General features: G+C 38.2%; 1 pseudogene; it reads left to right on the top strand.

Moving 5' to 3' along the window:
* The first annotated feature begins 2,617 nt into the window (after positions 1-2,617).
* On the top strand, positions 2,618-3,195 carry LOC101692976 (annotated as a pseudogene).
* The last annotated feature ends 12,763 nt before the right edge of the window (positions 3,196-15,958 follow it).

Raw genomic sequence — 15,958 nt, 5'->3', positions numbered from 1 at the left:
TTGCCCAATCCCTCACGCCATCTCGCTGTCCCCGGGACCTGATAGCTGTGTCAAGCGATAACCTTTCTCAACCCATGGGACACTAGTCGTTAACAACTGAGGAATGTCTTTCTCATCACTTTATGTTGAAAAACTGCTAAGACCTCAGTAAAAATTCTAAGACTTTACTTGATAAAGAGATAATTTACGAAAAGCTTTACTAGACATTCCTGGTGAGCCTATATCCAAGGATTTACTAGACATTGCTGATAAGCCTATCTCCTAGGTTTAAAAAGCATCATAAAGTTTAAAATAGACCATTTTCCATATTAGTGATAATTATATCCTCACAGTGGGAATTGACATACTTTCTTTACATTCAATTTATTATTCACATAGATGAATTCATTGGGCCGGAACTGCACCATTGTCTTAGACCATCTCCCCCTAACTCAGTCAAGTCTCCACATACCCAAGGTTTGGGGAAGCTGTATCACCCTTACTAACATTAGGGTGCGATATTCTCCCTCCCTCCCATCTTCACTCATTGGTCTACATACCTCTGGAGAATGGTACAATCTCTTCTACTTGTATATTTGGAGAAAGCCATCTTATTGAAGAATGTTTTTTAAAACCCCCCAAATTTGTGTTTCCTTAAATTGATCTAATTTGTTTGTTTCTATCCTCTAGTTTAGGTTGTTTTCGATCCTAGAAATAGTATACCTCTATAATAATACATTTGAGAGTGGCAGACACAGGAGACCTGAATTCCAGTCCTATTTATTATTTACTCAAGAAATGGTTACTAGATACCTATTATATACCAGACCCTCCATCACTGATAGGTTTTTCACTTTGCCAAGTAACTAACTTGCTCTATGCCTCAGGGTTTTGTTTTTGTTTTTGTTTTTCGTAAAAATTTTATTTATTTATTTGACACAGAGAAAAATTACAAGTAGGCAGAGAGGCAGGCAGAGAGAGAAGGGGAAGCAGGCTCCCTGCTGAGCAGAGAGCCCGATGTGGGGCTCGATCCCAGGACCCTGAGATCATGACCTGAGCCGAAGGCAGAGGCTTAACCCACTGAGCCACCCAGGTGCCCCCCCAGTGCTCTTATTTGTACATTTCTCTAAAGAGCACACTGTACCAGATAATCTTACCTCTTTGTAGTTCTAAATGTCTTTACTTCAAAGTCCAATTCTAACCTCCATATTGTTTCTCAATCACACTCGTTTCTAAGTAAATTGACTTTGGGTAATGTACTATTAAAATAAACGCTAGTACTCAGGGCGCCTGGGTGGCTCAGTCAGTTGAGCCTAACTCTTAATTTCAGCTCAGGTCATGATCTCAGGGTTCTGAGACTGAGCCCTATCTAAGGGCTCCCCAGAGAGCCTGCATGGGATTTATTCCCTCTGACCCTGCCTCCAATGACACACACTCTCTCTATCTCTCAAATGAATAAATAAATCTTTAAAATAAAGATTTAAAATAAAGTACTGATTATATCTAATATATTAATATAAGTTAATTGAGAAAGAAAAAATACAGTAATCAATATTTCTGGAGTCTAGATGATTATTTGTGAGAATAATCAAAAGACATTATACTATATATATTCAGAAACAAGAATCAGAAAAGAGTAATATTATAGATGGCTCAGAAACAATTTCCTCAAGAAGAAAAACCAAGTATAAAACTAAGCACTGAACATATAAACAAAAAATGTAAAACCCAAAGCTGGCTAGATAACACAAATAAATAAATAAATAAATATTTATTATAAAATATGATATATATAATATATTTATTTATATATGTATATATATGTATACACACACACACACACACTGGCAATACTGTATATGCTTTCTAAAGAATAGTTTGACAATATATAATAAGGATCATAAAACTAGTTGTGGAAATTGGCCACAGAAATAGTCCTTCCGGGCTCACCCATGTAATTTTCTTTGACGAATGAACTTGCTTTCTTTCCAATAATGCCCCTTTGCCATATCCATGAGAATATGCCCAGGTTAGCCTGATGGGTGGATGCATGAGACACATGAGACACAAGACTTTCCAGCTGGGACTGGCAGCTCCCCTGAGCTAAGAGCTGGAGCTGGGAATCCAGGAATGCTAACATAGCTAGAATTTTCAAGGAAAAATACCAGAGAACAGAGAGCTCTAGAGATACGCAGTGGGTCTCCCTTGAGCCTTCAGCTACCGAAGAGTCAACATACATGTGTGAGGAAACTATCCATGGTCTGAGAAACAACCACTCAAAAGGATTAGAAAAAACAATTCTCAGAGCTCACAAAAAGTTAGAAATAGTTCCTGTTCCGCCAGCTGCAGTGGAAAAAGTAATAATTAAAGAGGCATCGGACTGAGTGATCAAAAGGGCTCGGGCCTATGCAGTGGGGCAAAATCTGCCCTAGACAAAATACTGCTCTGCCCCCACCAAGCAATAAAGGCATGACTGAAAGGATCAAACAGCTTCCAAGTAACTTAACTGGATCCCAGGACCAATATCAAGAATATTTCTAGAAACACAAAATATCTAGTTCCCAACAAGGTAAAATTCACATCTAATCAAAATCTACCGCCCGTCCGCACCACGCACGCGCGGGGAAAGCGGAGCGCGTTGGCGAGCGCGGCCCGCGTCCTGCCGCTGCAGTGGGTGAATCCCGAGGAGGGTTAGGCCCGGTGACGGGAGCCACGTGATGTCAGTAGTTCGTTCGTCCGTCCACGCCAAGTGGGTCGTGGGGAAGGTGATTGGAACAGCAATGCAAAAAAACAGCCAAAGTGAGAGTGACCAGACTTGTTTGGGATCCCTATTTATTAAAGTATTTTAATAAACGAAAAACCTACTTTGCCCACGATGCTCTTCAGCAGTGCAGAGTTGGGGATATTGTGCTTCTCAAAGCTCTACCTGTTCCACGAACAAAGCACGTGAAACATGAACTGGCCGAGATCATTTTCAAAGTCAGACGAGTCAGAGATCCAGTGACTGGAAAACCCTGTGCAGGAACTACCTATCTGGAAAGCCCAGTCAGCTTAGAAACCACCTGCCTACCCAAAAATCTGGAAGAACTCAAAAGCTCTTCAGCACAGTGAAGGAGGATTGGAAGAAGGAGCCAAAGGGAAAGATTGATAAGTTTGCTTTATGGAAAAAGAAATGTTTTTAAGTTTCATTACAAACTAATTTCTCTCCCGGTCTTTATGGAATAGCTAAAAGTAAATGAAGTAAAGGCCGTTAAAATTTTTCATAAAAGTTTAAGGTCATGTTTTAAATTTCCTTTTCAGTGGACATACTTTCCTCTTAGAGTAAGTGTGCCTTGCAGTCCCCTAGCATTGTTTTATAAGCTCACTGTGTTAGAAGGTATCCTTTTTTTTTTTTCTTTCAAAGGAATCTTGAATTTATTTTAGAATCTTTATTTGGGGAGGAAATATCTTTTGATAAAAAACAGATAAGACTACATTAAGTGAATATTTATTTTTGGTGGCATATATTTGAAATTAAATTTTTTTCTGATTTAACTAGTTACAAATGGAAATAATTAGTCTGATTGGGGTCAGATTTTATCATATTAAAGTTTGTATTATGAATGTTGAAACATAGAAAATAAAACTTGAAAATTCTGTCCAAAAAAAAAAAAAATCTACCAAGTAATTAACTTTGCGAGGGTTGCATAACAAAATGCCACAAACTGTGTGACCTAACAGAAATTGGTTGCCTCACAGTTCTGGAGAGTAGTAGTTTGAAATCAAGATGTTGGCAGGGTTAGTTCCTTCAAGGAATGGAGAGATGGGAGGCAAGGATCTGCTCAGGCCTTCCTCCTTGGCTTGTAGATGGCCCTGTGTCATGTCACATGGCTAATTCTGTGTATAAGTCTGCTTCTAAATTTCCCTTATTGATAAGGACACCAGTTATTGGATTAGGGCTTCTCCTAAAGAACTCATTTTAACTTGATCAATTCTGTATTAGCCCTGTCTCCAAAAAAGTTTCATTCTGAAGTACTGAAGGTTAAGACTTCAACATATGAGTTTCTAGAGGAACACAATTCAACCCATTACACCAAGCATGCAAATAAACAGAAAATTTGACCCTATTGTGAAAAATCGATCAATCGAAATGATATGGATCATAGAATTAGAATTTGATTACATCAAAAGCTAATGATGTACTATATGTTGGCTAACTGAACATAATAAAAAAGTAAATAATAAAAAATAAATTAATTTAAAAAACAAAACCTGGGGCACCTGGGTGGCTCAGTGGGTTAAAGCCTCTGCCTTTGGCTCAGGTCATGATCCCAGGGTCCTGGGATCGAACACCACATCAGGCCTTCTGCTCAGAAATGAGCCTGCTTTCCCTCCTTCTCTCTCTGCCTGCCTATCTGCCTGCTTGTGATCTCTGACTGTCAAATAAATAAACAAAAATATTAAAAACAAAAATAAACCAAAAAATTATAATTTGACAAAGACACTAGATCAGTTATTAAAACTGTATCCCACTTGTTCAAGATATTAGAGGAAAGTGATATGATTGAGGTTTCACAGTGACTTGGAAGACATAAAAGGACTCAAGTGAAAACTTACAGAGATATAAAAATATAATGTCTGAGATGAAAAATAATAGCAGATCAAGCACTTCAGTAATTATTAATAAAGTTGAAAACACAGCAATAGAAATTATCCGAAATGAAACTCAGAGGAAAAAGACTGACGGAAAAATGAGCAGAGCATCGGTGAGCTATGAGATGATTTCAAGGAGCTTATAGCTAGGTAAATAGAGAGTCAAGGGAAAGGTGTGGGACTGAAAAACTATTGGAAGAAATAATAGTTGAAATTTTCCAAAGATGATGAAAATTAAAATGACAGAGCCAAGAAGCATCACAAACTCCAAGTATGGGAAAACATGAATAGAACTCCAGCAAGCCATGTTGTTATCAAACTGCTTGAAACCAATGATAAAGAGAACATCTTAAAAAGAAGACAGAAAAAAAAAAAGATACATGAAGTACAGAGACCAGAGATAAGAATGACAGCAAACTTCTCGTCACGAAGAACAAAATCAAGAGACAATGGGCAGAAGATATGGACAGACACTTCTCCAATGAAGACATACAAATGGCTATCAGACACATGAAAAAATGATCATCATCACTAGCCATCAGGGAGATTCAAATTAAAACCACATTGAGATATCACCTTACACCAGTTAGAATGGCCAAAATTAGCAAGACAGGAAACAACATGTGTTGGAGAGGATGTGGAGAAAGGGGAATCCTCTTACACTGTTAGTGGGAATGCAAGTTGGTGCAGCCTCTTTGGAGAACAGTGTGGAGATTCCTCAACAAATTAAAAATAGAACTTCCCTATGACCCTGCCATTGCATTACTGGGTATTTACCCCAAAGATATGAAAAGAAGGGCCATCTGTACCCCAATGTTTATAGCACAATGGCTATGGTCACCAAACTGTGGAAAGAACCAAGATGCCCTTCAAGGGACGAATGGATAAGGAAGATGTGGTCCATATACACTATGGAGTATGATGCCTCCATCAGAAAGGATGAATACACAACTTTTGTAGCAACATGGACGGGACTGGAAGAGATTATGCTGAGTGAAATAAGTCAAGCAGAGAGAGTCAATTATTGTATAGTTTCACTTATTTGTTGAGCATAACAAATAGCATGGAGGACATGGGGAGATAGAGAGGAGAAGGGAGTTGGGGGAAATTGGAAGGGGAGGTGAACCATGAGAGACTATGGACTCTGAAAAACAATCTGAGGGTTTTGAAGGGGCGGGGGGGTGGGAGCTTGGGGTACCAGGTGGTGGGTATTATAGAGGGCACGGATTGCATGGAGCACTGGGTGTGGTGCAAAAATGATGAATACTGTTATGCTGAAAATAAAAAATAAATTTAAAAAAAACAAAATTGAAAAAAAATAAAAAATAAAAATAAAAATAAGATGAGCTATTAAAAAAAAAGAGAGACAATGGAGCAACATCTTTAAAGCATGAAAAGAAAAAAAATGTCAATTTTAAATTCTAAACTCAGTGAAATAGCTTTCAAAATTGAAGGTGAAAGACATTTTCAGGCATACAAAAGTTGAAAGAATTTATTAATAGCAAACCTGCCCTACAGGAAATGTTAAGGGAAATCCTTCAAGCAGAAGAAAAATAATATCAAATGGAAATCTAGATCTATCAAAGGAATGAGAGTACCAAAAGTGGTAACTATTCTGGGTCTAGAGAGAAACTTTTCCACTATTTCCACCCTACCCTTACCACTCAGTCCATGTCCCACCTAGAAATACAACTGAACAAGACTTAATTCCATATATATAATTTATATACTAATCACCTATTGATATTTATCAGTAAATTAGTAAATTAACATTTATCAATAGTCATCAACAAATATGCCTTGAGCCTATTCTACTGGGGGTAAACTAACCACAACAGCCAACTGACACTGGGGATAAACTGACCAAAACAGACAAGCCCCTTTAACAAGCTCATTGAGCTCACATCCCAGCATCTGATTTTCTGATTCATGAACATGAGAACACAGTATGACAGTCACAGAGCAACTGGCTGACGTTGTTTTATTTATATGTTGAGTAATTCCTTCCAGACTGCAAAAACTTTCATTTGGTTGTTTCAATTGTCTTCATGATTTAGTAATTCAATACAATAATCCAGTTAATAAAAGGTCACTAATTACAGTCAGAACTGTTAGCTACATAGGCCTACATCATAATGCACTACAAATGAAGCAATTTTAAATTTTTTATTATGTCATATTTTATCAAGCTGTAATTGGGATAGGAAAAAAAGAGAAAAGTGGATAAAGAAGCCATGAGGGCTGAAATAAGTTTCTCTTTTTTTGTAATCCATATCTTTTACAAAAGGATGTTAAGGTGTCCACCAAAGACATATGTAATAATTTCAATACACAATAATCAAAATGGAAATGTTTCATGGCTTCCACCAAAGCCATGAATACCTAGAAGAAGAAAATATGCTAGCCGCAAGTGCTAATTTAGTTACTATAATTATTAATAAATGTGACTTGGAGCTTCCTGGCAGCCATAGCAAAAAAAGGAAAACACAATTTATAAGAAATTGTACTCTGTATTAGGGAAAAAGTTATTAATGCACAAACACTCACTGCCTGCTCCTTCCCTTCTCCTAGATGTCTTTAAATATTACTTACCTGAGCCAGCCTTTGAAAGATATTACAGCTGATGGAGGGGGAAACAAGAATATATACTGTAAGGAATTTCTGGTATTCTACATCACTATCTGAAAGAGGAATCATATATTTTGGAAACAAGCAAGTATTATGAAAGTCATCCTCACCCTAAAAATAGGTTACTCCTTTGAAAGCATATATAAATTCTACCCCACCGTTTTATATTGGTTAAATGTACAAACAAGTACTCTTTGGTGAAACTCTAAATAATTGGGAGTCAAAAATAGTGAAATGCTGAAATCACCATCTTCAAATGAGCAATGACTATTTTTATGTCGGGTTTTGATTTGAGGAGAAAAAAAGTATATTCTAATCTACTGTATATTCTAATCTACTGCCTAGGAACAGCTATAATCAGCATATGCATGTAATGACAAAACTCACTAATTAAACATCTTCATTTAAAAATCTGTTCAACAGGGTGCCTGGGTGGCTCAGTCGGTTTAAGCAGCCGATTCGTGATTTCAGTTCAGGGCATGATCTCAGGGTGGTGAGAGTGATCCCTGCATTGGGCTCCATGCTTAGTGGGGAGTCTGCTTGAGTGTCCCTCTCTCTTTCTCTCTCTCTGCCCCTCTCCCCACTCTCTCCCTCTCAAATAAATAAGTAAAATCTTTTAAAAAATCTGTTCAACAGCAACAACAAAAAAGGCATCTGTGAATTTTTACTTATCAAACATCTAGAAAATGGCCTATCTCTAAAGGGACTGTCATTAATTTTTATAGTGTATATGATTAGGCAAGCAAAAAAAAGTGAAAATAAAGGAAGAAAGAAATATTATCTTGATATTGCCTAGCTGTTTGTTTTATAGTATAAATATATAGAAAGAGACAATACTATGGATAGATCAGTCTATCTCTTTTGGCTTTCGTGTGTTATTGTCAAATCCCACAAAAAGCAAGATGGCATTAGAATGCTCGGCTATCTCCCTGGGTTCCATTCTGTTTTCAGAGCCATAATCCATTATTGGAATTTCATTTACTTCTGAGTTCTCTTGCTGGCTCTTTTGCAAATAGGTAAATAAGTTACTGGAAAAAGTCCCCATCAAACATTCATTCATTAAACTAATATTGACTGGCTCTCTGATGGGCCAAACAGGATTCTAAACAGTGAACAAAACAGACAAAAATTCCTGCCATTGTGGAGTTTACATCCTAGCAGAGGAAGAGAGATAATAAAACAATTAAAGTAGAGACTATGTCAAATGGTGGTAAGGGTGATAAAGAAAAATGAATCAGGGAAAGGGAAGAGGAAGAACAGCTGAGGAGGGGTGGCAGTTTCAAAAAAAGAAAGGTCTCAGGAGGCAATGACATTTGAACAAAAATCCCCAAGGTATGAGAGAAGCAGCCATACAAACCACTGTAGGAAAGAGGATTCCAGATGGAGGGAACAGGCTGGGCAGGACTGAGAAATAACAAAGACCAGCACCACCAGAATAGGGGGATGAATCAAGCCCATGACAGAAGGGACAGAGGTACAGGTCAGATCATGCAGGCCTTGGAAGCCATTGTTAGTATTCTGTTTTTCACTTTGAGACAGATAGGAAGTCATGAGGGGTTTGAACTAAGGAAAACCGCAAAATGATGGATGTATTTTAAATTCTCATGCTGGTTGTTGTGTTGAGCACAGACTATAGAGGATCAAGGGGAGAAACCAGTAGTAGCCTCTATCAGAAGCTACTACAGTGTTTCAGGCAAAACAGGATAGAGGCTCAGTCCAGGGGCTGTGGCATCCATGGTAAAAACAAAACAAAACAAAAACAAAAAACCACCCTGCTGATGGCTGCCCATCAAGCAATTTCTGGTCTGGGGCCAGGGGTAACAGTCATATGAACATTTTTTTTTAAATATTCATTTATCTTTAATAAAGTATCAGAAAGTTTTGGAAGCCAATAAGTCAACATTTACACCTGGAGAGTGGTATGAAGAACTATTGCCAATGAAACTCAAGCAACGACAATATCTCTATTTTTAAGGGCTGAGGTTTATTCATTGGAGTTTCTGCTTAGATGACAAATAAGAATTCTCATTTGTTCCTATGCTTGCTATGGAAAATACTTTCTTAATACAATCAGATCATATCCTTGACTGAGTAGATGTTACACAGTGAACAAAATTAACTTATGTTTTGATGATTGAAGATTTGCATTAGTTCACTATCCTAATTTTTAACAATAATTCATATTAAGTGGACATTTGGATATATATGTAAATGACACATGGGATTGGTCTGAATTTATACTGAATCCCAGGGTACATTTCAGAAATTTGATTATTTTTTCAAATGTTTGTGTTTTGTTATCACACTTTTTTTCTCCTAAGAGAAGATTACAGATGAACTCTGGCTAATGAATTACGGCTAATCAAGATGTGGTTTCCTGTGATCCCAGCCTTTGAGGGCTACAGTGCACTTCACGTGATGACTCTATAGCTGATTATGATACACACCAAATAATTACCAAAATTCATCATCTTTTTCCTGAAATAAACGTATTACTAACCTCCACCATGTTGTTTGAAATATAGATCAAAATACTCTCTTCCATGATAAGCCTGTACTTTTATAGCCTTCCCTGCTATTCTCTCTCCAGCAACATTTTTCTGGAGTGACAGGACTGTTAATCAGATTTTCAAGCCATGGGTTATTTACATCCTCCAGTACATTTCAGTGAAATTAATTTGAGCTGTCCTCCTCTCTTACCAGCTTCTCAATAAATCTTCCTGGCAGTTTAAATAGAAATATCATCAAGACAGACTGGTTTCTGGCAAAAAATCACCACTGTTAAATGTTCTGCTGAGAGCATACACGGTAAACGGGGAAAATGGAGAAACGAGGAGAGAATTTTTCAATAACTATGAATAAAACAGAAACCAGAAAATATGTGAAATGTCATAGGATACAGATAAGAACAAAATTCCAACAGAATACTGCATATCCACCATATTAGTTTTCTAGGGCTGCGATAATAAAGTGCCAGAGACTGGGTGGCTGAAACAACAGAAATTTTATTTCTGACAGTTCAGGAAGCTAGAAATAAAAGATCAAAGTGTCAGCAGATTTCATTTCTTCGGAGGCCTCCCTTTCTGGTTTGTAGAAAGCCATCTTCATGTTCACATGGCATTCTCCCTCTAGTATGTCTGTGTCCAATCTCCTTTTCTTATAAGGACACAAGTCATACTGGATTACATAATGATGTCATTTTAATTTAATTACCTCTTTAAAGACCACATCACCAAATACTGTCACAATCTGAGGTACTGAATATGTTTTGGGGAGGCACAATTCAACCCATAACACACACTACATAGGAAAAGTACACAGTATAAATCTGCTATCACCTATTAACTATTTAATGAACCGTGATTGTTGCTTCTTTGAACACTGAGAATGTGCTAAGAATATAGCATTTGACTATTCACTGCCCATGTAGAGAGTGACCACTAGGTCTTCGTGTGATCCATCAGACCCATGGCAGAGGCACAACATGCCCAGAGGCACTGGAGTCTAGCCCACTTTCTGTGCAGCATCCAGCTCTGCATTCAGTGAAGAGCTACTAGCCAGGCTCAGAGTGTTATGGCGAATCTTTCTTTGTCACATGTCCCAAAGTTGCATAATTCATGAAGCCAAATAAAAAAGAATTGCTTTGTGTTTTCTGAAAGAAAATTTACCAAAGTGAAAGTCATACTTTTGCTCTTTACATTTTCTAGCTACATTTGTAAAACTGCAGCTTCCCAGTTGGAAAGTATGGAGTCCAAACCCAAATCAAGGCTAGTACTGGGTAGGTATCCATGGCAGCCATCACTAATTCTTGGTTCTCATGAACCTGGACCTGGCTTCAGAATCCTTCTCAATATAGCCACTACCGGGGCGCCTGGGTGGCTCAGTGGTTTGGGCTGCTGCCTTCGGCTCGGGTCATGATCTCAGCGTCCTGGGATCGAGCCCTGCATTGGGCTCTCTGCTCCGCAGGAGGCCTGCTTCCCTCTCTCTCTCTCTCTGCCTGCCTCTCTGCCTACTTGTGATCTCTGTCTGTCAAATAAATAAAAAAAATCTTAAAAAAAAAAATACAGCCACTACCATATAATTGAGATTGACATCATTTAGCATCCCTGGCCCAAATAAAGTCAGCTGCCAGAAGTTACTGTTTGCCTCTTTCCAATAAACAGGTGCTTCAGTCAGGGGTTTCTAATTATCAAGCCATCTTAATTCTTGACTGGCCAAGCTAGGACTGGTCTCTGTATTACCAAGAATCTTTTTTTTTGTTGTTTTTTAAGATTTTATTTATTTATTTGACAGATAGAGATCACAAGTAGGCAAAGAGTCAGGTAGAGAGAGAGGAGGAAGCAGGCTACCTGCTAAGCAGAGAGCCCGATGCAGGGCTCAATCTCGGGACCCTGGGATCATGACCTGAGCCAAAGGCAGAGGCTTTAACCCACTGAGCCACCCAGGCGCCCCCAAAGAACAATTTTTTAAAGGGATGTAATGGATTCCAGTTTTGTGGGGCCTAACTTACATACAATTTGGAGGTGGAGAATCCCCTTTATGATAAAAGAGTGTAAAATTATAGATAAAAATTTGTAGTCTCTCTGAGAGCCTTGGAAGAGTCCCATTCAACTGAGGGACCTGATGCTCAAGCATCACTAAATTCAGCTACCCTATCTGCCCCTGGCACAAGAACAGCTGCCTTAAATCAACTTTTCTGTAATGGAAATTCATTCCTTCACTTCCATCCCTCTTCATGCATCCCCTCTTTCAGTTTGTTTCTCTATATTTGGTTCTGAATATCCTGCTATTGCCTTATTGTCCCCCGGTTGGTTCCAGTTCATGGATAGTAACAGGATGGGCAAGTTAGGAAATGCAAAACTAGGGTTGAGCTCAAGAAGTATCCAGGCCCAGAGAGTACTGCCATCTTGTTTAGAAAGGGGCATGCGTTGGTTACTCTGGTTCTGAGATTAAACAGAGGTCACTTTTTGAGTGACTGAGAGACTGGGCTCCAGGATTTACCAGATAAGGGCAAGTCCCCTCTCTCTCATACCATTAAGAAGTAAGTAGGAAGGTTTCTGGAAATGGATGCATGCAATTGCCATACAGTCCAAAGTCTCCTCAGGAAAAGGAGCCAGGATTACTATGTAGTTCCCCCAATATTTAAAGTTGTAAGAGTTGATGGGATGTACTGAACTGGCTTTGTCCAAGCTTGGATGACCAAAAAAAGGCAGTGAGATTCCTAAAGGGAAAAGAAAACCTAACCCTTAAGTGAAACTGAACCAGATGGTTGGTTCATGCCCTAAGATGGTCAGAGGGGACATTGGTTCTGAACCTACAAAGTGAATGACACCACCTAGACTCCATAGAAGCAGCACTGGCACTCTCCCTAAAAAAGCTGTGAACAAGCAGGCAAGCTGAGAGACCAGTATTACTACTGAGCTTTAACTTTGGGAATACAGACCTTCTCTAGTGGTGTCCACAGCTGAACACAAAACTGATAACAGAGGAATATCTTTTTTGAAAAAGTCTTTATTTTTTATTAACATATAACATATGTACCCCAGGGTACAGGTCTGTGAATCACCAGGTTTACACACTTCACAGCACTCACCATAGCACATACCTTCCCCAATGTCTATAACCCCACCACCCTCTCTTTACCCTCCTCCTGCACCGGCAACCCTCACGTTTGTTTTATGAGACTGAGTCTCTTGTGGTTTGTCTCCCTCCTGATCCCATCTTATTTCATTTTTCCTTCCCTATTCCCCATATCTTTTACACATTTGCCTTTCCCTTTGTTCTAGTCCCCTCTGTAGACATTTCACTCAGTTTCCATAGTAGTTCCTGGAGCATCAGGAGCCCTGGACTCCAGCTCTTCCCACATGAGGCCGTGGATTTGGTGGCTATGGCATGCCTGAGATTCTGTTGCATTCCTAGCATCTGGGAATCCTTTGTGAACCACCCTGTATTAAGCAAGCTCTTTAGTAAGATGGAACAAGTATGGATTTGGGAGTGAGAGACCTATGTTTGAATCCTAGATTCATTGTATACCAGTTATATGATTTTAAGAAAGTAGACTTAACCCTATGAGCTTCAGTTCCTTCTTCCATAACCTAAGTTACTGTGGCCAACAATGGAATGGTTTTGTCTAAAATATGTAGCACAGTCTCTGGCATAGCCTGTGCTCAGTTAATATTAACTCTGTTCCTTTGCACTCCCAAGGATTTCCCTGGCAATGTTTGGCCAATGGGAAGTTTTAATTTGGAGTATAGAGTTAAGTTGTAATCAAAACAAACTCTCTTATGATTATCATTACTTGTACTTCACTATTATCATCCCACTAGAAGCTATGGTCACATCAATATAAGGATATATGGAACATAAAAAGGCCACACTCATTACAAACCAACTTTTAAGTTTGAACACTATATAATTTAAACATTGGGAATGGATCAGAAAAGTGGGCATCAGTCAGCTTGGATTGGATGATTTTTTAAATCTAGCTGTGTTGTTAATGCAAATAAAGAACCTCCATACGGAATCAAAGGACTAGAACCTGGAGTAACTTGCTTTAGTACAAGCAGAAGAGAAAAGCAAACTGGCCTCCAAAAATTTTCCCAGCAAACCCTACCTCACTTATTTACTGTAAATTCTCTCCACCCTTAAATATACAGGCTGGGCTGTCACACACTATATGTATCTCTATCCATATATCATTTTATGTTTCAGGTTTATCTCCCAAAATTTATTGTCAATTTCACCTGGGAAGAAGTCATAGTTTCTATTTCTTTTGTATACTCCCCTTGGGTAGGAACACAAGAAATAAAAAGCAAAGAAAAAAAAAAGGAGAAAGGGAGGAGGGATGGAATAAGAAGGAAGCAGACAGGAAGGTCTGCTTCAAAAGAGACTCTGCACTTTGTGGTAAAGAATCCTGTGGTGAAATATCCCCATGCTAGAAACCTAGCCATTTGCAAACTGTTTGCTCTGGGCTGTTCTATCAAAATGGATGCATCCATCTTATAATAAATGCATGTTGGAGAACCCAGCATAAGGAACCATCTGCTTTATTTGACCTGAATCATCAACAATAAGCAAAGAACTGATTTATAAACAACATTGGTCATTAATGACTAATTAAACGTGGAAAGCAAATGCAATACTTTCCAGAACCGCTGTTACGAATAGGGACAATGCAGCAGAAATACTTGCACAACTGATTTTACAAAGAGCTTTGTCTTTGAATCTAAATTCAGGTGTTTTCCTATGCTGACAGTACCTGAAACAAGGAATAAGTAATACTGGCAGAAGAACTGAGAATAAGCACTACTCAAGTCGCCTTAAACTCTATACCACTATGGTAGAGGAGGGATCATTACACCTCTCCAAACATGCTACCTTCTACAGGTAATCTCTCCTGCCTCTCAGAATTCCCTTAGCACTTTATACCACTCATGAGGCTCTTACTATGTAATGCATTGGATTATCATCTTTTGGATTCATGTCTTTTGATTTCTACCAGTTACAGATTCTTTAAGGCAATGACCTTACCACATACAACTTCAAATAAGGTTTTTGAACCTCATATAGGACCAAACTTAGTGCTTTTTACTGAGTCTACAACACAGAAACATTTGTTGTATAAGTTAATAAAATTCTCATTGTCTTTTAGTCTGAATTTTATTCTCTTATCTATTTCTCCATTTGGGCTTGAGCCCCTAAATCCAATAATTATCTATGGACTTTGATAAATACACAGGAGACAGCATGATCTAATAACATAAGCATGAGTAAAAAAGTCAGAAGACACAAGTCTAATTCTGGTGCTTTTAATAAAATGTAAAAGTAAAGTTTGGTAAGTCACATAGTTTTTCTATACCTCAATTACCTCATCTATAAAATGAGGAAAAAGACTATCTGGTCTTCAAAGAAACAAAGGAAGAAAGGAGACATGTATTGGGTGACTTTTTTATGCCAGACACTGGGTTATGTGCACACACATGAATTACCTTAGACAAGCCTCATAACAACCTTGCATTAGTTTCCCAGCATTATAGATGAGGAATTTGTGACTCAAGGAAAGTAAGTGGCAAAAAAGTCACTCGGCTAATAATTGGCAAAGTGAAGACATACACCCAGTAATTCTAACTCTAAAGCAGTTCAGGTCAAGCCATTTGACATTTAGAGAGAGCGGCTGAACCGGTACCATGATGGTTGCCAAGGATGCAGAAGTAAACCAAACAGAACTTAAGTGTCTACAAAAGCATGAAAACATATAAACAAATAACTGTATCAAAGTGTGCATATGGGATTCCTTCCATCCAACACTGCCGCTTTTAATGAGGCTATGAACAGTAAACTATGTAAAAGTCAAAAGGTATAATTTAAGTGCCTGTGCCTAACAGTACTTATACTAGGAAATATGTTCCAAATATAGTAAAGAACTGTTAGTCCCTGTCCTTGTGAAGCTTACAGTCTTATTGAAGACAATATTAGTGCTTGAAGTGGCAAACTTCTCTTATGTAAAAAATTTACTCACATGGAACAATACATTCTATTAAAATAATAGATAAAATGAATATTGATAATTTTGCTTTTGAGTCAGCTTATGACAATGAAAAAGAAGACAAGTGTCTTTGTGATACAATGAACAGAAATGTTGTTCCCTATCAGGGGCTATGACTTTGTGAACATTATGTTAACCAATCAGAATTAATTAATAATTCCCAGATTTCAGCAG

Source organism: Mustela putorius, unplaced genomic scaffold (genome assembly GCF_011764305.1).
Source record: "Mustela putorius furo isolate JIRA1106 unplaced genomic scaffold, ASM1176430v1.1 tig00537335_pilon_pilon_pilon, whole genome shotgun sequence".
Classification (NCBI taxonomy): domain Eukaryota; kingdom Metazoa; phylum Chordata; class Mammalia; order Carnivora; family Mustelidae; genus Mustela; species Mustela putorius.
Note: the sequence above shows the minus strand (reverse complement) of the source record. Positions and strands in the feature narration are given on the sequence as shown.